Source organism: Chiloscyllium plagiosum, unplaced genomic scaffold, assembly GCF_037043375.1.
Source record: "Chiloscyllium plagiosum isolate Xiang-an unplaced genomic scaffold, Cpla_swu_hap1 HiC_scaffold_18, whole genome shotgun sequence".
In the NCBI taxonomy this organism is placed as follows: Eukaryota; Metazoa; Chordata; class Chondrichthyes; order Orectolobiformes; family Hemiscylliidae; genus Chiloscyllium; species Chiloscyllium plagiosum.
In genome coordinates, this window is record NW_028270156.1 from 20,857,529 (window position 1) to 20,882,000 (window position 24,472).

Here is a 24,472-nt window from a genome sequence, read left to right on the forward strand (position 1 = left end):
CCTAATTTTGTTACCCTCCCTTTTGAATAAGGATGTCACATTCACCATTTTCCAAAATTCTCAAATCCAAGCATACTTGGAACATAACTCCAGAGATAGTGGGTGCACTGGTAGTAACTTCTTTTAAGAAACTAGGGTGCAACGCATCATATCCAGGAGACATATAGCTTTTAGCTCTTTGTGAGGTGATGGTTACTGTATTTATTTCCTCTCCCCCTTGGGCTCCTTGATTATTCAGTATTTATAGAATAATGTTAAATCAACAGTGCAGGCTGATGCAATGAGTTCATTCACTGCTTCTGCTATTTCCTGGTTCACAATATTATTTCTGCAGCCTGTTATCTGCTTTGAACTCTATTTTCCTTTTTATATATTTAAAGAAACACTATTTATTTTTATATTATTTGCTAATTTGGTCTCATAGTTTATTTTATTCCTGTTAATTATCCTGTGATGGTATATAAAGTTCAATCACATTGTGAACATGGCTATTATGATCACAATACCAACATCTGCAATCACTAATTATTCTGATCTCATCGTATATGAGATGGCATAGCCTACACTCTGGTTGGATACAGAATGGGCTGTTTTAAGAAACTGTACCAAAGACATACTATGAACTGTCTTTTCTAGGTTACCTTTGCCAATCTTATAATGCCAGTCTATATGAAATGACAACCCAAAGGTGATGGCCCATAAGATGAACTCAAGGGAAAAGACTAGTGTCATCTACGGAATTAACATTTTAGATGCAAAATTTAATGGAACAAACAGAATGTTGTATCATCTTACTAAAGTTGCTGCTAGACCTGCTGAGGTTTTCCAGCATCTACGTTTTTCATTATAGATTCTAAGATGTCTGCGAGACCTTTTTGCAACTTTAATCTTGTTTAGTCTCCAACAGTCTTAAAGTTTACAAAGAAATATACCTAGAAGGCCCTGGGACTTTTATATTTGCTAATATCAAAACTTATTCCAAGGTCAATGCAAACACTTGCGACAGTGACTCAATATTTATCAGACACAGGGTAAGCAGAATTCACTGATGCCTGCATTATAAGAAAATGCAAATTTGCCTTGTTAAGAAATAGAATGCTGCTATCTGTGATGGGAGGGTGAGGAGGAGAACCCAACTGTCTGAGGAGATTAATATTTTGTAGTTTAATGCCCACACCTATGAATTTGTGTTCAAGATGGAATTGTCAAGAAGAAGGAAATATCAAGAGTTGACTCTGGGCTTGGATGCCTTTGGAGCTCTATTCATTGCTTATTCAATGTGACTAGACATGTTAATCCAAAATACAGGCAAACATTACACAGAACATTGTATCATTGAAAGTCTAACATCTACGAGGCAGCAAGGTGGCTCAGTGCCAGGTACCTGGAGCCTCACAGTGCCACATACCTGGATCCTCACTGTGCCAGGTACTCGGATTCGATTCCAGTCTTGGGCGAATGTCTGTGTGAAGTTTGCACATTCTCCCCGTGTCTGCATAGGTTTTCTCTGGGTGCACCAGTTTCCTCCCACAGGATAAAAATGTGCAGGTTAAGTGGACTGGCCATACTAACTGCCCCATATGTCCAGGGATGTGCAGGCTAAGTAGATTAGCTATGGGAAATGCATGGTTACAGGGATTAGGGGTAGGGGAGTGGGTATGGGTGGGAGTGGGGGGTCAGTGTGGACTTGTTGGGCTAAATGGCCTATTTCTACACTGTAGGACTTTATGATATATGAGTTTCTCTCTTTAGATCTAATCAACCCCTCCCCCACTGAGCTCCTTATGCCCATCAGGAGTGCTCTGTGACATCATCACAAGGTTAATCCAGGGTCCAAGATTGCTTACACAACAATTAGCAAGGAGAGATCTAATTTCAGGTCATAACTTTGTAGTTTGAAAGCAAGATACCTAACAGCAGCCACCTTCACTGCTGAGAATGGGAAAGATGTGGCATGTTGCTTCCTCAGGAGAAGATTGTTTTAGTCTAACAGTTCAGCTTTTTTAGCTGTCTACTGAGTTGTGAACTGTGCCTACATCTCTGCAAGCAGACAGAAAATTGTATAGGAAAAACCCTTTGAATTTCTACAGCAACGTTTTCAAAAGAAAAAATGGGATATTCGAGGTGCATCTTGAAACACCATCACAGTCGAGAATCTAAAGCGACCTCCACCTGCACTGGACGACCTACCGTAAATAGTGAACTGACTCTTGTTTATTTTTCATCGTTTAGTGTTTGGCCAAACTTACCTACATCCACTTTGCATCTGCAATTGTGTTTGTGAATTTCAAATGCTTATGTGGCGTTTCGGAGCTTAGAATAACTATAATATTTTTACCCATGTCAATTTCAAAAGGATAAACTCAATCTCTTAAGGTGTTAAAAAAACTTCATAAAAACACGTCTTTACAACCAGCAGGTAAACAGGTAAATGCATATAATAGTTGATATGTCTAGTTGATCAAATTGTAAAATAAGTCAGTCACAACCAGAGAAAAAAGGGAAAGGCATTTCATCTCTCCTCAGCTGGTCATAACACTATCCACTCTCCTCCTTTTTCTGCTTCCCCAACTTTCTTGAATATCGTCTTACTGCAGGAATATCCAAATTCATTCCTGCACTTTTGAACCAGATCTCCATTACCACCAATCTCATTTACCTGCTTCTCTGTATTTTCACCTAATTCTGAATTTGTTGCATTTCCTTTTAGTCTGATTCAAGCAAATAGCTTACTTCTTATTACAGTTCCACCAATATCTCTCAATTATTTCTATAGAACATAGAACATAGAACATAGAAGAATACAGCGCAGTACAGGCCCTTGGGCCCTCGATGTTGCGCCGATCCAAGCCCACCTAAACTACACTAACCCACTATCCTCCATATACCTATCCAATGCCCTCTTAAATGCCCATAAAGAGGGAGAGTCCACCACTGTTACTGGCAGGGCATTCCATGAACTAACGACTCGCTGAGTGAAGAACCTACCCCTAACATCAGTCCTATATCTACCCCCCCTTAATTTAAAGCTATGCCCCCTTGTAATACCCGACTCAATACGCGGGAAAAGGTTCATACTGTCGACCCTATCTAACCCCCTAATCATCTTGTACACCTCAATCAAGTCACCCCTAAACCTTCTTTTCTCTAGTGAAAACAGCCCCAAGTGCCTCAGTCTTTCCTCATACGATTTTCCTTTCATACCAGGCAACATCCTGGTAAACCTCCTCTGCACCCGTTCCAATGCCTCCACATCCTTCCTATAGTATGGCGACCAAAACTGCACACAATATTCCAGATGCGGCCGTACCAGAGTCTTATACAACTGCATCATGACCTCAGGACTCCGGAACTCAATTCCTCTACCAATAAAAGCCAGTACGCCATATGCCTTCCTCACCGCACTATTTACCTGGGTGGCAACTTTCAGAGATCTGTGTACATGGACACCAAGATCCCTCTGCTCATCCACACTACCAAGTATCCGACCATTAGCCCAGTACCCCATCTTTTTGTTATTCTTCCCAAAGTGAATCACCTCGCACTTAGCTACATTGAATTCCATCTGCCACCTTTCTGCCCAGCTCTGCAGCTTCTCTATATCCTGCTGTAACCTGCCACATGCTTCCTCACTGTCAACAACTCCTCCGACTTTCGTGTCATCCGCAAACTTGCTCACCCAACCTTCTAACCCCTCTTCCAGGTCATTTATAAAAATGACAAACAGCAATGGTCCCAAAACAGATCCTTGCGGAACACCGCTAGTGACGGCACTCCATGTAGAAACTTTGCCATCAACTACTACCCTCTGTCTTCTTCCATCCAGCCAATTCCTAATCCAAACCTCCAACTCACCCTCAATGCCATATCTCCGTATTTTCTGCAGTAGCCTACCATGGGGAACCTTATCGAACGCCTTACTAAAATCCATATATACCACATCTACCGCTTTCCCCTCATCAACCTCCTTCGTCACCTTTTCAAAGAATTCAATAAGGTTTGTGAGGCACGACTTGCCCTTCACAAAACCATGCTGACTATCCTTGATCACATTATTCCTATCTAGATGTGCATAAATCCTATCCCTTACAATTCTCTCTAAGACTTTGCCCACAACAGAAGTGAGACTCACCGGCCTATAGTTACTAGGGCTATCCCTACTCCCCTTTTTGAACAAGGGAACCACATTTGCTATCCTCCAGTCTTCTGGGTCTACTCCTGTAGACAAAGAGGACATAAAAATCAAGGCCAATGGCTCTGCAATCTCCTCCCTTGCTTCCCAGAGAATCCTAGGATAAATGCCATCAGGCCCAGGGGACTTATCTATTTTCACCTTTTCCAGGATTTCCAACACCTCTTCTCTACATACCTCAAAGCCATCCATTCTACTTATTTGTGCCTCAGTATTCTCATCGACAACAATGCCCTGTTCCTGAGTGAATACTGAAGAAAAGTATTCATTCAGTGTCTCCCCAATCTCTTCCGCCTCCACACGCAACTTCCCCCTACTATCCTTGACTGGACCTATTCCTACCCTAGTCATTCTTTTATTCCTAAAAGAATTTCTGTAGCTTATCTATCTTTCCTTATCCAATACCATAATAGGAGGTGGCCAGTGAGTGTAGAACAAAGCTGAGACAGCAGCCAGTGAGACTGGAGTGATGATGGCTACTGGTTGAGAACTGGTGGAGCCTGTTCAGACCACATGAAGCCCTGACATACATATTGTAATGTTTATTATTTTAGTGTTATTTCTTACTTTGCCAACTTATACTGTAGATATTATAATGTGGTGTTACTTTTTTCTTTATTTTCTCTATGTTTTGTACCTAAGATGTGTACCTAGGTACCTCATACCTAAATGCAGAGTGTGTTGGCAACATTGGACACTATTCACTGTATTTCTATTCTTTTGTAACTTGCGTATACGTGACAATAAATCTAATTCTAACAAGATAAATACATGTGAACATATTTCAATTCAAAGTACTGCCTTTGATTCATTGTTAATTTATGTAGATTTAAATAGGATTTAAAAAAAAAACTCATCTCATCTTTACCTCACATAAAATCCTTGACTAAATAACATATGAATAACCTTGCTGATATGTTCACAAAGCAGCAAAACTCTGGGACATATTGTGCTGAGAATGCAATGGTGATGAGATTTTTAAATTATATATTTTTTTCTTAAGGCTGTAAACTGATAAATAAAACTGTATCTCTCGGTTATAAAGTTGAAGGCAGTTAATCTTGATTTCAATCACAGATTTACTTAACACAGTGCACATCTATCTCTTTGAAGTTTGGTTTGTTGCTTTAACCATTAGCAATAGAACATAGAATTGCATTGAATAACTCATAAAGAGAATTGTTAAAGTAACATTAAAATGCTTTGAGTCATCACAGTTAAAAGTGCAAATTATAAAGGGATATTTGCTAGCTTTATAGCTGAGGTAAAACAAAATAGTCTGTGGCCTGAATTTTAAATTTCAGATCCACTCAATGCAAGGACATTGCCAACATGCCAAAAACTTGAATCTTTCAGCAGTCCATTCATCCGTAGCTTTTTAGCCCAGCCATTATGTTTGCATGAGTGACAGATACGAGGATGACCCACTTCAGTCTGCTTCAGCTCCTGTATTAAAAGGGACTTTGCGAGTTATAGAAATGAAACATTGTGACTAAAAACTGCACAGAGTTTCATTGTGGCTAGACAGCACCAACATCAGTTGAAACTTTATTGCTGGAACAGCACAGCAGGTCAGGCAGCATCCAGGGAACAGGAGATTCGACGTTTCGGGCACAGGCCCTTCTTCAGGAATGAGCAGAGTGTTCAGCAGGAGAAGATAAAAGGTAGGGAGGAGGGACTTGGAGGAGGGGAGTTGGAAATGTGATAGGTGGAAAGAGGTCAAGGTGAGGGTGATAGGTCGGAGTAGGATGGAGGCGGAGAGGTCAAGAAGAAGACTGCAGGTCAGGAAGGCGGTGCCGGGCTGGAGGGATCCGGCTGAGACAAGGTGGGGGGAGGGGGGATGAAGAAACTGGTGAAGTCCAAGTTCATCCCCTGCGGTTGGAGGGTTCCCAGTCGGAAGATAAGACGCTCCTCCTCCGACCGTCGGGTTGTTGTGGTTTGGCGGTGGATGAGTCCAATGACCTGCATATCCTCGGTGGAGTGGGAGAGGGAGTTGAAATGCTGTGCCACAGGTTGGTTGGGTTGGTTCGTCCGGGTGGCCCAGAGGTGCTCTCTGGGCCACCCGGACAGCACCAACGTCAACAATACATCTCTTGGGACCAATCTATGAGACGTAAGGATCTATAGGAAATCTGTTTGCAATGGAAGACAACAAAGGCAGTCTCAGAAATCAAGCAGTGGGCTTGAGGTGACCCAAGAGGTCAGCACAAGGATGCCTTTCTCCTTCAGCTCCCAATCTCTCTGGTCCCTCAGGTTTCCTCTGGATACCATTAACCCAATAATGTTCTTTATTAAAGCATAATACACTACAAAAAAACTGCAAAAATCATACGTATTCAATGCTTATAATCACAAGTGAACTATTTTATATGGACCTGTCTGAAGAGCAGTCAGAAGAATGATTAGCCTGCTCCATCTCAACATTTAGTCATTGATCAACCTTCCTGAGCTAGCTAGGTGTTTGCTGTGAAGCTAACTGTTTTATGCTCTTTGCATGAAAAGAAGCAATGCATTTAGAGTCTTGTCAACATTCAGTCTCCAGAAAATGATCAGTTTGACCTTTGACCAACATTGCAATCATGTCATGTTTTGCCTGTCAGTTTGATCAATTACCTGATTAAGACTTGCTTGTGTTCCCTTTCTCCTGCCTTTAATAAACTTCGACATAAAACTTTAGTTTACGCTCACTGTTCACCACTTTCAAAATCCTCCAATCAACTGCAAGATATTTACATGGTGTTTTCCATGTCAATCTCAGATTTCTCGGATAAATTCTCCACATCATCACATCTGATTCACTGTGTCTGCTTTAAACAAAACTTCAGCTTATCCAGAGTTACTGCATTAGTTCAGACTATTACTAAGTTACAATACTCAATCCAAACATATACACAATCCTTCAGCAAAGCACAGAAACACTTTAAAAGAACAGTGATCTTTCCAATCATTAGGTCCTCGCCAAGCTTCATATTTTTTCTCCTCAACTTAATTTCATATAACTTCACTCCGGCTAACCCAGTAAGTTTCAGGTTGCACGTCACTCCTCATGTCAACATGCATTACAAGTGCATGCATACCGTTCTGTTGAAACACCTCCTCTTATCTTCATCTGACTGGTTATCATTGGCCCACATCCTTATCCCCATCTTTCACAGCGACTCCCTACATAGCTGTCCCTCCATTCCCCAGCAAACCCTTTTAAATCTCATTGAAGAGAGCATTGAACACCAGGGGAGAAGTGAAGGACCATGGGTAGGCCTCTAGCCACAGCCACCTTGACAGCTCCAAAGGAGGAAACAGTGCGGATGGATTGGGTCCTGACATTCCTGGCCCAACAGAAAGATTAGCTGGATTCCTGGTTGTCTTATGAAAGATCTAAATATAAGAGTATGATAATTTGTACAATGATGATTTAGACCTCCCCCCCACCACACACACACACAGACACACATCATGCTGTAGCAGTTGGTTGCGAAGGATGACAACAGCAGTAAAGTGGCAGTCAGAACTGCAGCCTTGTCAGTGGTGGCGAAGTCTGCAGTCGCTGATGGAGGTCAACAGCAGCAGTCAGTGGCAAAGGTGGCTAGCAAGCATGGGCAGGTCTGAGCCCAGCATGGGACAAAGCAAGCTCAGTGCAGGGGAGAGCCCAGCTTGGTGTATCTGCAGGCCCATAGCTTAAGAAGGGACTGTAATGTTTTAATTTGTAACTTTATTTCTTTATTTTTCTACTTTTATACTAAGAACACTGAGTGCTGAACTTTTCAACTTATTTCTTTATTTTCCTACTTCTATAACTAAGATTTTGTACCTAGATACTGTGGAGAGCAGTTTGCCCATATGTCACAGGAACGATCAAGTAAAAATGTATAACAAGCACGATTAAAGCTGTTGCTGTAGAGATCTCAACTTGTAAGTGAGTAGTCTACATATAAGAAGAAATAAAGCCGGATATTTGAAAAATCGCAGACTCATTCCTCATTTCTTAAAAACCCAACAGTAGTTAAGATGACACTTTTCTCTGTACTCTTGTACTCCATACTTGAGTACACGTGACAATAAAACATAAATCTGAATCCAGAAATGTGTGTCAGTTCTAATTCAAGTCTCTCATCTCTCACTGGCCATAAAGGCTTCTGACAAGAGGTGAGGTTGAAGGAGGACATTACTCACTTTGAAGATCCATCATCAAGTGATTGATGGCCATGCTCATGAGTGAAAATACACACAGCTCTGTAAGGCTGTCAGGAAAAGTAGCTGGAATGGCATGTGGTAATGCACCCATCACAAGTGAGCAAGAGCAGGTGGGCAAGGCAAAGGCAGCAACAAAGAGTGCCTATTGGACAGGACAGGATCCTTTGCTGTCTTAGCTGGAGGAGATCATCAATAAAGTGGACTTTTCTGGGAGCAGCAGCAGATGTGTAAAGTTTTGTTTCTGGAGACATGTAAATAATTGGAGAGGAATGGTAGGTGCCTGTTTCTGACATAAGTACCTTGAATCTCAAGTCTTTGGATCACTGCCTATACCCCAGAAGAATGGTTACGTGTATTGAGTATCAGACATGGCAGAGGGCCAAGCAATCTGGACCGATTGGTATCTCCACATTCTGACTGCCACTTCAAGTGGAAAAGCATGCCTTGATTGTTCAGTGCATCACTGAAGTGCAGGGACACGTAGCTGGGTCATGAGAGGGATAGGGGTTATGAAATTGGGCTCATTGTATTTCCACCCTTTGCAGCACGTTCCATTCCTCAGAACCCCAAATGCACCCTACAGTCCCTGTGATGGAGTTTTCCCCTTCACAGATGCAGCTGGTGAAATCTTTGACTGGGTCTTTGTGGGATGCAAAGCCAAATGGCCAGGAACACCTGAGCAGTTAGATCAGGGATTCAAGCAGTCACCCTTAACACTGCTGGAACCTCAGATTTTGCATGGTTGAGGAATAATAGAGGAAACAAGAGAAAGAATTTGAAATTGTACAAGAATAGTCACAAGGTTGTTTAATGGTGTGTTAAAATGGCACATCACTCTTTTATTCTTATTCAAAAGAAAATGTGTTTAGAAGTTCCACAGTGTGGCTTATTTGTGCTGAGGACTCACAGATACTACAATGGACTCAGAGTTGATCTGTGAGATTGACTAAAGAGTGCTAGGATCTGTCTTTAATCATCAGTATGTGACTACAAGTTTTCTCTTTCTTCCTGTCCATGTCTTCCTCTCGCTCCTCTTCCTCATGTTCAGAAAATGCAAAACCTCAGCACCCTCTCCTCCTGTAGCTCCAGAATTCAATGCTGTTCTGTGTTATACAAGGAGCAGTGTGCTGTATCAAAATGGAAACATTTGTTGATGCATCTTAAAGGGCATCCCCAGACCTTCCCAGGTATCTGAATCATATCTTCAACAATCAAATTCCTTGCTCAATTACAAATCTTGGGTCCATGTGTCTTCTGCAATACCTTCCTAGGATTTGTATATTTAGGGACTTTACAAGTGCCATCAATGTATCTTTAGACCATGTTGTTAAGGAGCTATCTATTGACTCTGCTTTATGATGTGAACATCTGTGGGTGATGAGACTATAGCAGCATTAATGGTAGACATTTTGCAAAGACAGACATAATAACGTTTTACTGGTTAAAAACTAGCTGGATGTGATAGAATAGGTCCATTGGTTGTAATGTGGTCAACAAGGTGGACCTCATAGAATATGAGCTCCCTGATTGGGCCTTAATCTGGTCTAATCAGAGAGCCCTGGCTGACAGATAAAAACAGGAGTGTCAGAAATCCAGTTCACTCTGAGACCTGGCTCTGAGGGAGCTGGATCAGTGTCAAGGACTCTCCACATGTAAATAAAAGGTGACTTGGTGACAGGATGTCAACTTCCTTTCAGTCGCTGAATATTTTGCAGTCTTTTTGAAAATTTCTTTTGTGTGATATTGGTGTCACTGGCAAGACAAGACCTTCCTGAGAACAGCAGCATATTGAGCAGAGAACTGTTTTCTTACCAAAGTAAAATCTTACTCTATGTCAATAGACAACTCTTTATTGGCTACTGAGGGAAAATTGAAGCATATTTGTGCAGCTTTAAAATCTGAAAAGGAGTAAGCAAAGATCCGATAACTCTGTCTACAAGTCTTGTTGAATTATATTCACAGCTTTAACTCAACTTTCCACCTTTTTATAAATAGTCTAACTGCTGGAAATGTGCCATGAACAGAAACAACACTTGAAAATAGTGTAATATTTATTGGCTGGCAATCATAGACTGGCGAAATTGAAGATGATGCAAAGAGAAATATTTGATGCTGACAGAGCTAATGAATTCAACAAGATTTCCTGAAAGGTCACAGAAAAGGTGAGCAATGGAATTTTTTGATTTTAAAAGGAAAAATGCATTTAGTCATGTACAATCTTATTCTAGATGGAATTGAAGTGTCTAAGGCTTCATTCAGCAGCAGCAGACTCAGTAATCAGGCCACTGAGAAAATCTTTGTGGTGCATTGTTTCCCAGAAGATATAATTTCAGGCAATGGAGCACAATTTGTGACTGAAGATTTCAGGAACTTCACTTTGAAGGCAAGCATTAGTTAGGTGACCACCCCCACCCTCCTCTCATTTATCTCTCCACCCTTCAGGCACTCTGCCTGTATTCCTGATGAAGGGCTTTTGCCCGAAACATCGATTTTACTGCTCCTCAGATGCTGCCTGAACTGCTGTGCTTTTCCAGCACCACTAATCCAGAATCTGGTTTCCAGCATCTGCAGTCATTGTTTTTACCCTTAATCAGGTGACCAGCATGGCACTCCACTCTGAAACAGAGAGGTGGAAAAAGCAGTCAAGACTGTGAAGTCACTGATGTATAAGAAAGAAGACTGAGAAGTACCTTCGCTTAATTATGGAGCAAAACGGGTGGTTGTGTAGCTGTATATGTGAGTCTAGCAATATCAAGGATGTTGTGGATGGCTTGAGGGCATTTAGAAGGTGGGGGGGGCGGGGTGGTGGTGAGCAGCCAGATATCATAGTCCATGTGATGGAGGAAGAAAGAAATGAGATTCTGCATGAACACTTTAGGGTGTTAGTTAGGAAATTCTAAGGCAGAGGTTCAAAGTAGTAATCTCTGAATTACTCTACTGTCACGTAGTAGAATGTAACGATAGAAACATAGAGCAGAAGAGCGTGTGGCTGGTGAGATGGGGCAGGAGGAATACTTTTAGATTCCTGAGACATTGAGATCATTTCCTGGGAAAGGAGGAACAGTTCAAGTTGGACAGATTACATCGGAACTGAAGTGGAACAATCATTCTCACGGGAAGCTTTGTTAATGTTGTTGGGTGGATTTAAACATGGCTGACAGAAGGACAAGATCTCAGAGAAGAGGGAAGCTGAAATAGAATTTTAAGTTAAGTAAGTGAGTCCATAAGGTAGAAGAAACAACGGGAAGAAAGTGAGGACTGCAGATGCTGGAGATCAGAGCTGAAAAATGTGTTGCTGGAAAAGCGCAGCAGGTCAGGCAGCATCCAAGAAGCAGGAGAATTGACGTTTTGGGCATAAGCCTTCCTGAAGAAGGGCTTATGCCTGAAACGTCGATTCTCCTGCTCCTTGGATGTTGCCTGACCTGCTGCGCTTTTCCAGCAACACATTTTTCAGCTCAGAAGAAATAATGGCTCAACTTGAAAGAAGTGAGTTTAGCCAGGCTAAATGGAATATATTTTAATGCAAGGAGCGTGTGGACTAATGCAAATAGATACATGAGAGTATGAAAATGTAATGCTAACAGTAACTGAGATTTGGATGAAAGAAAGGCAGGATTAGGTGGTCAACTATCCTAGTAATAGAGTATTCAGATGTAATAGTCAGGAGCATATAAGTGGAGATTACAATATTTATCAAGGAATCAATTATAGCAGTAAGGATCAAATATGTAATCAGTGGAAGAATGCTAAGGCAGTCATAGGAATGCATTTTAATGACCCAAATATTAATTGGAATGGTTTTAGTGTGTGAGGTCAGCATGGGAAAGAACTCTCAAATTGCATCCAGGAGTATGTTTTAGCAAGTACATAGAAAACCCTGAAGGGAGGGGACAGTTACAGGTCTAATATTTGGAAACAAGCATGGGCAAGTGGAAGATGTGTTAAAGGGGAGCATTTTGGAGATAGTGACCATAACACAGATTATGAATATCTATGAAAAATGATAAAAAATACACTGGGAATAAAAATCCTAAATTAGAATAGAGCTAATTTTTCTAAGATAAGATACTATTTTGCCAAAGGGTACTGGGAGAAAGTATTTGCAGGTTAAACTGTGTGGTAGCAGTGGGAGGCATTCAATGACGAAATATTGAGAATAACAATGATGATGAAGTGGCTTTAAAAGGTTATTTTGTGCTTTCTTTAGAGAGGTCAAATGAGAGATGCCAAATTGTCTGTGAGACCTTGGTTTTTTTTTAATGTTGGAACAATAGATGAAGCCTGGCTGGGTGTGGCCAGCACTATCAGATCAGGCTTTCAAGCTTTTTTTTTTAGTTTTTTTTAAATTTAGATTTAAACTGTTGCAGTTGTGAGCTTCAAGAAGTAAAAGCTATCTTTTCCATCTCTCAGTTAGAGCTAGAAGCTGGGATTTTGTTTTGCAGCTGGGTTACCTGTGAGAATTTTCTTTTTGCCAAAGGGGTGTATATGAGATGTTATTATATTGGAACAGTTTTTTTAGATTAGATTAGATTACTTACAGTGTGGAAACAGGCCCTTTTGCCCAACAAGTCCACACCGCCCCGACAAAGCGCAACCGACCCATACTCCTACATCTACCCCTTACCTAACACTACAGCAAATTTAGCATAGCCAATTCACCTGACCTGCACATTCTTGGACTGTGGGAGGAAACCGGAGCACCCGAAGGAAACCCACGCAGACACGGGGAGAATGTGCAAACTCCACACAGTCAGTCGCCTGAGGCGGGAATTGAACCCGGGTCTCTGGCACTGTGAGGCAGCAGTGCTAACCACTGTGCCACCGTGCCGCCCAGTTAAGTAGTAATCTTTACTATATCTATTATTCTGTTAAGTTTTCCAATCTAGTTAAGTTATTCTATATTTCCCTTTCTTTGGTTGTATTTTAATTAAATTTTAACAATTTAAATAAATTGTTGTTTTTAGAACATTACAGCTAAGTAAAGGCCCATCGGCCCTCAATGTTATGCCGACCTGTGAAACCAATCTGAAGCTCATCTATCCTACATTTAAATCCATAAATTTATCCAATGACTATTGAAATGCCCTTAACATTAGCGAGTCTACTATGTTGCAGCCATTTGCTTAATGTTGAGTAGTTTGACCAGTTGCATTGCAACTAGAACAAAGCACTTCACACTTGCCTTTAAAATAAGAAATATTCTTAAAATATTTCATGGAGATCTGGTGTAGTCCATAACAGTTACTATAAAAACAAAGGGTGAGATTAAGACTGGAGAACTCCAGATGTGAAGGGACATAAAGGTTAGGGTTAAGAAAAAAAGAGAAGTGGCTGGAAAATGCAGAAGGCTCAGTATGGCAGAGATCCTGAAGGACTATAAGAAAGGAATTTAAGAAGGAAGTTCAGAAACCAAAGGAATTATGGGAAAGCATTGGTGTTGTTATGGACTAGGCCAGACCCCCTCAAAACATTTCAAGAAGGTAGCCCAGCTCCTAACTTTGGTGGTTGTTTTCGGCGGGTGTAGAGTGGATATTCCGGGAGAGATGCCACTGGTCAAACCACATAGCTTTAAGCACAACAGAATTTATTTACAAGATTACAGAATGCAACACAAACATTACCGAATAACTTAACCTGTCCGAAACTCAACACATCAGCCCAAATTAATGATGCTGTTGCAATACTTGTAATTCCAATACTTGTAACAATTCCACTAAACACCCCTTGGCACAAAAGGTAAAATCAAATACAAGTTCTTACAGGAGAGAGGTCAGAGAGAGAGTACCAGCCTGGACCTGCTTCTGTGGGTCCAACAGCTTTTTCCACACTACTGTTAAAAATGAAACCAAACCAGAGAAAAGCCGAGCTGGGAGAACTGGCCACGCCCCTTTCATTGTACAAATGTTTTTTTAAAAAAAAGACTTGAAAGCCTTCTGCCTGAAGCAGTATCTATTAGCTATAACCAAATTGATCCTAAAAGCCTTCACCTCAGAGTTTTCGGAGTATGTGTCTTTTATGACCTCGCTGAAAGAGAAATCCAAGGACAGCATAACCCTGTTAAAGGAGTAGCATCATCACAGTGGGTAGAATAAAAGATAGCATAAAGATGCTTTTAAAATATATACATTACAAAAGAAGAACTAGGGAAGAATTAGGGTTCATTAGAGACCATAGAATCTCTGTGTGAATGCAAAAAATATGGACAATGAAGGCAATGGAAAGTAATTATATAGTTATGGACATTAGGGCAGAGCGCTATAAAATATTAGAATAAATTAACATGTGCTCTTGAATAATCATGTACATTGACCTTTATAAACTGCCACAGAACTCTACTGTGAGGTGCACACATTGTAGGTGGACAGCTTATGTTGACTTTAATAAAGACCTTGTTTCAAACACATTGCATTGCACACACAAAACAAAGGGAAATATTATACACTGCAAGAAAGAGTTATGAGAGACAGCTATGTACAAATATAAATACAGGAGTTGGTTACTATGCGTAAGGAATTGGACAGCCTGACATAGAGATAAGGAGCAAGCAGCCTCAAGGACAGTGCATATACAGGTGGAGATACTCCAGACCATTCTCGAGGTAACAATACTGGCGTAAAACATAAGACAAAACACTACCTAATTGAAATATCTAATATAAGAAATTTTAGTTTCTGCCCCTTTTTATTCCAAGACTAGCATTATCAGTTGTCCTTTGTTTGAAATGGCCCATGAGATTTCTGTGTTTCCAGTAAGATCAAGACAGAATTAATTGTTACTGTGATCCATGATTCTGAGCAATGTATGATGAGTCCATATGGAAACAATTGGCTGTCATGCTGTGTGCAAAGTTGCTACAAATTGTTGTTACCTTGTACACTTCATGCTTTCACTACGTAAACGTTTTAGCATGGAGCTCCTCTTCATTGCTCGTTTCATTGAAAAAAATGGCCAAGCAGCATCGATGAAGTGTGCAGTGATTGTAAGAGAGTTGTGATTGGTCACAGATGTTCAGCAATCATCAAAGGCACAACGGTCATGGCACTCAATACAGCTGATGATGTTACCTTTGCATTATTATGCAGATTGCCAATTCACGTTACAATGCTTCCTTTTATCAGAAAGGAAAATACTAGTGGTTGAATTACACATCCAAGCACTCTATCAATTACAGTATGAATAGTCCTGCAGATGGGAACAATCCACACTGTATTAATAGCATTTTGCCCTGCCTGATTTATAGATTTTAAGCAATCCTGAATTTATAAGAATTGTTTAGAAACTGATAGGATTCATTTCCTTTTGCATTGTTGTCACTGACTATGAATTCATTTCCTTTTGCATTGTTGTCACTGACTATGAAAGGCCTCAATGTTTTATTTTACAATCATCAAATGACATAGCACAAAAGAAAGCAGTACATTTAAGAAAAAAGGTTCAAAGTTTGTGCGAAGATTTGCAGCTCGGGTGATCGTTGTTGTGGTTCTGTTCACCAAGCTGGAATTTCTGGTGCAGACGTTTCGTCCTCTGTCTAGGTGAAATCCTCAGTGCTTGGGGGCCTCCTGTGAAGCGCTTCTGTGATCTTTCCTCCGGCATTTGTAGTGGTTTGAATCTGCCGCTTCCGGTTGTCAGTTCCGCTGCAGTGATCGGTATATTGGGTCCAGGTCGATGTGTTTGTTGATGGAGTTTGTGGCTGAGTGCCATGCTTCTAGGAATTCCCTGGCTGTTCTTTGTTTAGCTTGCCCTATAATGGTAGTATTGTCCCAGTCAAATTCATGTTGCTTGTCGTCTACGTGTGTGGCTACTAGGGATAGCTGGTCGTGTCGTTTCGTGGCTAGTTGATGTTCATGGATGCGGATCGTTAGCTGTCTTCCTGTTTGTCCTATATAGTGTTTTGTGCAGTCCTTGCATGGGATTTTGTACACTACATTAGTTTTGCTCATGCTGGGTATTGGGTCCTTCGTTCTGGTGAGTTGTTGTCTGAGTGTGGCTGTTGGTTTGTGTGCTGTTATAAGTCCTAGTGGTCGCAGTAGTCTGGCTGTCATTTCAGAGATGTTCTTGAAGTATAGTAGTGTGGCTAGTCCTTTGGGTTGTGGCATGTCCTCGTTCCATTGTCTTTCCTTTAGGCATCTGTTGATGAAATTGTGGGGATATCCGTTTTTGGCAAATACGTTGTGTAGGTGTTCTTCTTCCTCTTTTTGCAGTTCTAGTGTGCTGCAGTGTGTTGTGGCTCTTTTGAACAGTGTCTTGATGCAACTTCGTTTGTGTGTATTGGGGTGGTTGCTTTTGTAGTTCAGGACTTGGTCTGTGTGTGTGGCTTTCCTGTATACCTTTGTGGTGAATTCTCCGTTAGGTGTTCTCATTACCATCACGTCTAGGAATGGGAGTTGGTTGTCCTTTTCTTCCTCTCTAGTGAATCGGAGGAAGAAAATTCACCACAAAGGTATACAGGAAAGCCACACACACAGACCAAGTCCTGAACTATGAAAGCAACCACCCCAACACACACAAAAGAAGTTGCATCAAGGCACTGTTCAAAAGGGCCACAACACACTGCAGTCCACCAGAACTGCAAAAAGAGGAAGAAGAACACCTACACAATATATTCGCCAAAAAGGGACACCTCTGCAATTTCATCAACAGATGCCTAAGGGAAAGACAACGGAACGAGGACATGCCACAACCCAAAGGACTAGCCACACTACCATACATCAAAAGCATTTCCGAACTGACAGCCAGACTACTGCGACCACTAGGAGTCATAACCACACACAAACCAACAGCCACACTCAGACAATAACTCACCAGGACAAAGGACCCGATACCCAGCATGAGCAAAACCATTGTAGTGTACAAAATCCCATGCAAGGACTGCACAAAACACTACACAGGACAAACAGGAAGACAGCTAATGATTCGCATCCATGAACACCAACTAGCCACGAAACGACATGACCAGCTATCCTTAGTATCCACACACGCAGAGGACAAGCAACATGAGTTCGACTGGGACAACACTACTATTATAGGCCAAGCCAAACAGAGAACAGCCAGGGAATTCCTAGAGGCTTGGCACTCATCCACAGATTCAATCAATAAGCACATTGACCTGGACCCTATATACCGACCACTGCAGCGGACAGCTGGAACTGACAATCGGAAGCGGCAGATTCAAACCACTTCAAATGCCGGAGTAAAGATCACAGAAGCGCTTCACAGGAGGCCCCCAAGCACTGAGGATTTCACCTAGACAGGGGACGAAACGTCTGCACCAGAAATTCCCAGCTCGGCGAACAGAACCACAACAAGAAAAAAGGTCTTCCCATTGATTGATCGTTTGTAAGACGTCAGTGCAGAAGCAGGTCATTCAGCCCATCGAGTCTGCTTTGCCATCCAATGAGAACATGGCTGATCTAATAAACCTCAACTTCACTTTACTGCCTTATCCCTGTACTTTGATTACCTCACTAATTAGTAATCAATCTCAGCCTTGAATATATTTAATGACACAGCTTCTAAAGTCTTCAGTCGTAAAGAATTTCACAGATTCACTAACCTCTAAAAAGAAAAAAAAATCCTCTTTATCACTACTTTAAATGGACAGCCACTTACTTTAAGGTTATGCTCTCTGGTCCGACACTATCCCACAAGGCAAACAACCTCTCCACATTGATTCTGTCAAACCTTCTGAAAATCTTATGCTTCAGTAAGCACCCGTCTTATTCTTTAGAATTCCAATGATTCATTCTGTTCACTTTTACTGTTTTAGTCCTGGAAGTGTTAGATTATCTGTACCTCTCTTTTGATTAATTTCTTTATTTTGTATCAGGATTTAGATAGTGGGATTTTTGTTACATTTTTGTATTAGCAGGAAATAAGGATAGAGATTATATTGAACTCTTTAGACTTGCTAGATAGGTGTAAATGGTTCAATGAAAGACCTTATAAACCATTAAATAGATAATTGGATTCAGATATCCATAAGCAATTTTTACTTACATATGAGAAACCCTTGAAACAGAGAAAGAATAACATTCTGATCAGGACAAAAATACTACACACCAGTCAGAAACCAATACATAAAGGCAAAAAAAAAATGCCTTAAAAGTGTATTGAATGAATAATATTAAAAGTATGTTAAATAAAAGAATAGAAATGAAAACACAAGGTGCTGGAGAAACCCAGCATGTGTGGCAGCATTTGTAGAGAGAAAAAACAGAGGAGACATTCCCAACTCAATAATCCTTCATTGGAGTCATTGAACTCAAAATGTTAAGTATTTCACCCTCCATAGATGCTGCCAGATCCCCAACAATTTCTCCTTTTTTTTCCCTAATCTCCAGCATTCACAGCATTTTGCTTTTATTTTAGGAAAAGTACAAATATAATAGAGAAATGCAATTGGTAGAGAAAGACAACATGAAAGAGAAGTAAAAGCTAAAGGTGAGGATGAACGCTTGATCTGGTCAGTTCTGTATCCTGAGCCGCATATCACAGCTTGGAGCTGTTTCTTATTATTGCTTAGTATTTGAATAATATCCTTTGAAATCATAGTGCCATGTATTGTGGTTGAATCTGCTAATGGTTAGAACAGGTGAAAGTGAGGACTGCAGATGCTAGAGATTAGAGTCAAGATTAGAGTGGTGCTGGAAAAGCACAGCAGGTCAGGCAGCATCCAAGGAGCAGGAAAATTGATGTTTCGGGCAGGAGCCCTTCATTAGGAATGGTTACAACATACAATCAAAATCATGAAGAAACAAGCACATTCTTTGTTTTGAAGGTACATTTAAATCTTACTAGTTATTTATTAAAAATTCAGCTTTGACAGGATTTTGATCAAAGCACATAGAGTTATCTGGTATATTTATTTTGACCTCACTAAAATAATAACTACATTAATTAATGGAATCCACAGTTTTAAGGTAAACAATGTAATATGCTATTTTCTATGCAATCAGAACTCACAATAATTATGTTTCTGTTTTATTTCTCAGATATTCTTCACAGAGATTCTTGGCTATGCCACCAATATGTGGGATTTCGTCCCACTCCAGAAATCAAAATATCAGCTATCAACTCTATAGTCATCATAAACCCGATGCCAAGATTTCTGTACAATCCTGAGGTGTGTTGTACTGTCAGTTTTGAAGATGAGATGTCAACTGAAAGCATTGTCTTACATACTGCTTGTAAACAAAGCTTTTCTCTGTACTTAGGTACATGTGACAATAAATAAATCAAATCAAATTATTGATCAGAGCATTGCGTATACGAGTTGGGAGGTCATGCTGCAACTGTACAGGTGATTGGTTAGGCCACTTATGGAATGTTGTGTGCAATTCTGGACTCCCTCCTATAGAAAAGATGTTGTGAAAGGGTTCAGAAAAGATTTACAAGGATGTTGCCAGGGTTGGAGGGGTTGAGCTATTGGGAGAGGCTGAATAAGCTGGGATTGTTTTCCCTGGACTGTTTGAGGCTGAGGGGTGACCTTACAGAGGTTTATAAAATCATGAGTGGCATGGATAGGGTAAATAGACAAGATATTTTTCCTGGGGTGGGGGAGTCCAGAACTAGAGAGCATAGGTTTAGGGTGAGAGGGGAAAGACTTAAAAGTGACCTAAGTGGCAATTTTTCACACAAAGGGTGGTGCGTGTATGGAATGAGCAGCCAGAGGAAGTGGTGGAGGCTGGTACAATTACAACATTTAACAGGCTTTTGGATGGGTACATAGGAAGGGTTTAGATGGATATGGGTCAAGTGCTGGCAAATGGGGCTAGATTAATTTAGGACCTTTGGTTGGCATGGACGAGTTGGACCGAAGGGTCTGTTTCTGTGTTGTACATCTCTATGACTCTAAATCAAATCATTAAAAGTCCCATGGTCCTATCTTGATTGTGAGCAGTTCTCATTGTGTCTTGATTAATATTTGCCTCCCCATTCCCATTGCTAAAATTTATGTGATCATTATTACTGTTTGTAGAACATGTCTGATTGCAAATTGATTGCCCATTTCTTACTTTAGAACAGTGACTTCACTTCAAAAATACATCATTAACTCTAAAATGCCTCCAAGTGATAGAAGGTTGACAATGGTGCTAAATAAATGCATGCCTTTCAAATCAAAATATCAGCTATCAGCTCTATAGTCATCATAATTTTAATGCTTCTAACAGTATAAAAAAAGTTCAAGCAGAAGCAAAGAACTGCAGGCGTTGGAAATCGGAAATAACTAAATATACAAAAAGGGTATTTATTGTGGAGTAGAAGAAATCTTGTAGTATTATTCATGGTGGTCAGTCAATGATAAGTCAATGATATTATAATGGAAAAAGAATATATTATATGGTGGCAATGTATTTTTCTGCTTCTAAGATGAAGCTGGAACATTTTTATGTCCGTGAAATGTTATTATTTAGCCAACAGACTCTCAATTCAATCGGATATAACTGCTCCATTGTTGAGCTGCAGTACCTGTTGAACAATACCACTTAGTTTTAACATGAAGTGATTTTCTTTTCTATTGGAGGATTTTTCTGTGAGAAAGATTGAACTGTACGAGTGAAGACAAACATTTAATAATGTATACAGCAGATCTCCCATGATTATAAAAATTGGCAATGAATTGGAGTTGCACAGAGCCCAGAATACATTGTAGAAATAAAGTTAAGAAAACTGAAAGTTGGATCACAATAATATTGCAATACATTCATAGAACCCTGTACAGATGTAAATTTTTACAACACAAAAGGCTAACACAAAATAGCTTTAGTCTGTGCTGGAAGCATCTTTTTTTGAAGATTGCAGCAGGGAGATAAACGTGGTCAAAATTGGTGCGGTTACTGTAAAAAAAATGCAAAGGTCATTTTCACATGGAGTTGAAAGGAACACAGTTGGAGTGATCTTAAATTCTGATCTTTCCTTTATATGTTTCTAGGGATGCAGCTGAATTTGAGCACTCGTTGACACTCAGTCCTACTGGAAATCTGGCCTCCAGCTTCTTTTGATAAATAGAAAGCAGCTGGTGTCTCAAGGATAGCCATTAATCTTCTCAGGAGATGAAAGCAAACAGGCAACCTGAACAACACCTTCTAATTACTGCAGCACACTTTTCCACAATAAATTGAAATAATGCTCTTCTGAGCAATTATTTCTCTTTTTTTTAATTATATACCAAGAGTGTCTTTGTAGCCATGTACCTGCAGACATTTCCTTTCTTTGAAATGGTGTTAAAAATATAATATATGCACAATAATATTAATATTTTTACATTAATGAAGTTGAAATAACAGGCATTTGACTGGCCTTAATCTGCTGCTTAATCAATGAATAATAGCTGTTGATTACAAAGAGTATTTCCTTCATAATGGGAAACCAATCTCAGCCAATATAAGTGGTCAAGAGCATTCTGTATTTGTTTGACAGACTTAAATCTCAGGCCACTCTACTTTCTGTTTCAGATTTTATTTAGTTACCAGCCTTCATCAGCTTGGAGATGTTAACAAAATAATCATGTCAAAACTATTTCTTATTTTTAAACCAAATGTCTTAAAATTAGAACAGTTGTAAAAATGAATTATTTACAAACAAATAACACACTTTTTTAACAAATGTTTCTTTTTTTTTCAAACATAACTTTATGAAATTTGATGGAGTGGATCATGTCCTGAATGGTGTGCCCATTCCCAACTTAAAGGTAATAATGAACATGACAGCAAAATTCCACTGTAGTCTAACACATGATCTAGGTAAGAGGGCAGCACTAAGAAAGCATCCGTGGAGTAGGAAAATCGATGTTTCAGGCATAAGCCCTTCATCAGGACTCTTCTGAGCAATTATTTCTCTTTTTTTAAATTATATACCAAGAGTGCCTTTGTGGTCATGTACATTTCTTTTCTTTGAAATAGTGTTAAAAATATAATATATGCACAATAATATTAATATTTTTACATTAATGAAGTTGAAATAACAAGCATTTGACTGGCCTTAATCTGCTGCATAATCAATGAATAATAGCTGTTGATTACAAAGAGTATTTCCTTCATAATGGGAAACCAATCTCAGCCAATATAAGTGGTCAAGAGCACGCTGTATTTGTTTGACAGACTTAAATCTCAGGCCACTCTACTTTCTGCTGCACCTTCTGTTTCAGATTTTATTCAGTTACCAGCCTTCATCAGCTTGGAGATGTTAACAAAATAATCATGTCAAAACTATTTCTCCTGATGAAGGGCTTTTGCCCAAAACGTCAATTTTCCTGCTCCTCGGATGCTGCCTGACCTGCAGTGTTTTTCCAGCACTACTCTAATCTAGACTCTGATTTACAGCATCTGCAGTCCTCACTTTTGCCTGGCAGAACTGGTTGTTTGCTCACAGGAAATTCTAAAATTTCCACCTTGATTTCAGTTAATTGCCAAGAATGGCTTGCTTTCTACTTCCCTAACTGCTGAAGACTTAAACCCATTTGAAATGTGTCCACAAATAATACAAGGTCAGAAGTTACGCAACACCAGGTTATTGTCCAACAGGTTTACTTAAAATCACAAGCTTTCGGAGCGCTGCTCCTTCATCAGGTGAAGTGAAGAAAAGCATTCAGGCACAGAATTTGTAGGCAGGGAGATCAAAAGATCATATAAATGGTGTGAGTGAAATGTCAAATAATAAGTCTTTGCAGGTGATCAAAAGTGTCAGAGGGTGTGAATAAAGTGTCAACAGTAAGTGAAGGGGATGATCTATAATCTAATTAAATTACGCAGAGAGATCATTTCAAAATGTTAAAAATAAGGTAGTGCTGGAGACAAACCAAATGGCTGGAATAACGTGAGTTGCATGCCGAGGGAATAACCAGCGTAACAAATAATCCAAAACTGTACAAATTAATTAAGGTAGACAGATCATAATGAGTTATCAAGGTGATTGTGTTAAACCAAGACAGTAAGGAAAATTTTACAAATATAGAACAATCTGAACAGATCCTGCATTTATGCAGGACTTGTCCATAATGGATGGCTTCTTCAATATGTTTAGGGTGGAAACGAGAGAAGAGCAGCTTTGTCAGTTTGTCCGTGAGCTTACGGGAGAGTAAGGAACTGAGGTGGCCATCCCTGTGTATTTTTGGAAGCCAAAACATCTGGACGTCCCATCGTAACAGGCAATGGGATCCTGTGTGAGAACCTCTCTGGCTATGTTGAGAGCATTTTGAAACCCATTGCACAAGGAATCCCCAGCTTCTGTCGTACAGACTTCTTACAGAAACTCAGCACCCGTGGACCAGTTGAACCAGGAACATTCTTCATCACAATGGACATTTTGACATTCTACACTAGAATTGCCTACAAAAACAGCATTCCTGCAATAGCCTCAGTACTCAACACCAACAACTACCATCCCATAACTCATCCATTTCATCCTTGACCACGATGTCTTCACCTTTCAACAATCAGTTCTTCATCCAGACACAAGGAGCAGCCATAGGGACCAAATTTGTACCGCAATATGCCAACATTTTCATGCACAAGTTCTTTGTTGCACAGGACCTCCAACCAATGCTTTACACCAGATACATCAACAACATTTTTTTTCCTCTGGACTCTTGGCAAGGAACCACTTAAACGTACTACACAACAATAACAACATATTTCATCCCACCATCAGACTCATCATGGACTACACTTGAAACAGTATCATTCTTGGACATGTGCATTTCCAGTAAAGACGGGCACCTCAACACCTCACTTTACTGCAAGCCCACGGATAATCTCATGATGCTGCACTTAGAATCATAGAATCCCTACAGTGTGAAAACAGACCATTTGGCCCAACAAGTCCACGCCAATCCTCTGAAAAACATCTCACCCAGACTCACCCCTCTACCCTATCCCTGTAACCCTGCATTTCTCCTGGCTAATCCACCTATCTAACATTCCTGGACATCATGGGCAATTTAGTATGGCCAGTCCGCATAACCTGCACATCTTAGGACTGTGGGAGGAAACCGGAGCACCCGGAGGAAACCCAGTCATAAACAGGGAGAATGTGCAAACTCAACACAGATAGTCGCTTGAGGCTGGAATCGAACCCTGGTCCCTGGCGCTG

General features: G+C 40.3%; 1 long non-coding RNA gene across 2 annotated transcripts in view; it reads left to right on the top strand.

The window, feature by feature from the left end:
- LOC122558032 (uncharacterized) overlaps nucleotides 1-20,194 on the top strand; it is an 80,647-nt gene extending 60,453 nt beyond the window's left edge. Inside the window, exons 3-4 of one of the 2 annotated variants that reach the window (XR_015760013.1) lie at nucleotides 10,379-10,545; nucleotides 19,375-20,194. This is a non-coding gene — a long non-coding RNA (uncharacterized LOC122558032). The remainder of the gene's footprint in view (nucleotides 1-10,378; nucleotides 10,546-19,374) is intronic. The other variant, XR_015760014.1, reaches the window with a different exon arrangement.
- Nucleotides 20,195-24,472: the final 4,278 nt, after the last annotated feature.